This window comes from Scyliorhinus torazame, chromosome 14 (genome assembly GCF_047496885.1).
Source record: "Scyliorhinus torazame isolate Kashiwa2021f chromosome 14, sScyTor2.1, whole genome shotgun sequence".
Lineage (NCBI taxonomy): Eukaryota > Metazoa > Chordata > Chondrichthyes > Carcharhiniformes > Scyliorhinidae > Scyliorhinus > Scyliorhinus torazame.
Genome location: NC_092720.1, coordinates 86,599,152 through 86,601,269, shown reverse-complemented (window position 1 = coordinate 86,601,269; position 2,118 = coordinate 86,599,152). Strand labels below are relative to the sequence as shown.

The 2,118-nt window shown below is 45.6% G+C and overlaps 1 pseudogene; it reads right to left on the bottom strand.

The window, feature by feature from the left end:
* Positions 1 to 310: 310 nt before the first annotated feature.
* On the bottom strand, positions 311 to 1,151 carry LOC140389039 (nucleosome assembly protein 1-like 1 pseudogene; annotated as a pseudogene).
* Between the last annotated feature and the right edge of the window lie 967 nt (positions 1,152 to 2,118).

Genomic DNA, 2,118 nt, shown 5'->3' with positions numbered 1-2,118 from the left:
TGTACACAGATAGATCCAGCTGGTCTTCTAGCACATCTCAGGGTGGACTGGCCTCCAATAGTGGGGAATCTGCTGCCGGAACCATTTTGTGGGCCTGAGATAATTCACCGTTGGAGCCAGTTTCCCCAGAATGGGGATCATTTCCTCAGTTACCAGTCTGTTCACAGTTGAGTTGTTCTCATTTGATGTGCCTGCGACTGTTATCTCGCTTTCAGCCTCAACTTACGCTATCTTAGAGCTTTCACCCATATCGTTGTACAGCACAGACTGGACGTCCCTTGTGGTCACCTCGTCACTCCCTCCAAATAAACTAAATTTGCTCGTCACTAATGCCAAATAAGCTAAATAGGTTTTCATGGTCTTCTTCTTCTGCCTCATCATCTGCTTCTTCACCCTCCTCATGGAAATCAGCGTCACCATCTGCCCCTTTTCCTGTGAAGTGTCGTATTGCTGCTGAAACAATGAGTTCACGGAAACAATAACCAACTACAAAGTCAGCAGCAAGTCGTGCCACGGAACCTTCATCCAGTTTCCCATTCTCTGGAATGTCAGAAGGACTAAAATGATTGAAGAACGAGCCATTTGGTGCCGCTTTCATAACTGTTCTATCAGTGCACCGACCCTTATGCCTCTGCTTTGTTTTAATGGTCTTCATGGGGACGTTTTCTTTCTTCCTTCCAGTTGTGCATCCTGTAATTTGTGGTTCATCAAAACAGAAAAAACTGACTCATCAGGCTGGGCTTTCATTGTGTATGCCTTGATCAATGCTTCATTTGTGAAGTACTCATTTGAGTCAAACTTAAACTCCAGAGTGAAACTCATTGGCCTCCCTGGACCTGATAATTTCACGTCTAATTCTTGTAAATGTTTGAGGATGGCTCATCATGCTCCTGTATCATGTCACTGAGCACAGCCACAGTTTTGAAGACTGTTAACCAGGATTCTGGAGTTCCCTTTGGCTCCTTCATCTCTTCTTCTGGTTTATCTTCCTCCACTTTAACTTTGACCTTTATCTCATCGGATGACTGTGGCACTATATTTTGTTGCCAGTCGCATTGATCCTCCGTCGCAGCGCTATCTGGAATGTACAGCCGCTCAACTAGGTTCAGGGCCTTACACGCATCTGCTCCTATGATGGACTCGCATTCCATGTCCACAATGGAAAATGGTACGTTGTGACTTCTGTTGTGTACCCATGCTTCGAGTTCACATACACCCAATGTCGCAATCTCCTTCCCATTGTAGTCTATCAGCAGTTTTGTTTGATTGACGACTTTCAGTTTAATCTGCAGCCTGTGCAAATCAGACAGACTGAAGAGGTTGGCCCTCGCTCACATGTCGAGCTTGCATTTTATCAATGTGCCATTCAGCATCACTGAAATTGTCCATCTGTTTTCGATGGTATCAGCTTCATCATCACTATTGTCACAACTGGTCAGTAAGACTTCTTCCCTTTTCATAGTCAGGCTCATTGTGTCCTTGGTTGAAATCAGATCAGTGAAAAACTGTTCTTCAAGGGACATCTCATCAACTGCTTTGATTGATCCTGTGTGGTCCACTGCGAAAAACATTGCTTCGCAAAATGATTTGTACGGCCACACTTGGGAACATACTTTCCCATACGCTGGACATTGCCATGGCCCATGACAATTGCTGCATTGGTGGCGTAAGATGGTGGACACAGTCGGCCACATAAAATGGCCGCCCACATCGAAACCACCTGCTGGATTCTCTGCCGACGGGATGCTCCATTTTGCTGGTAGCCTGGGGGTTTCCCGATGGTGTGAGGCTGCCCCACAATGGGAAACCCCATTGACCAACCAGCACAATGGAGCATCCCGCCAGCGGGGTGGAACAGAAATGTGTCGAGGCGGGGCAGAGAATCCAGCTCCACATTTTTAATTTAAGTGCATCACAGTGCTGATGGCACTGGTGTCTTCTTCCAGATTGGTGCCAAAATATTTTAGATTGAGTGTACTGATCTGCTGTGCAGCTAGCTCACTTGCATGCCAAATCTTTTAAGGTTTTTCAATTAAAGGTCTTCCTTTTGGGTATATGTACGAGATAAATAACTTCATATGTCTCATTTTTCTTCGGAGAGCAATGCCGATCAAAGTA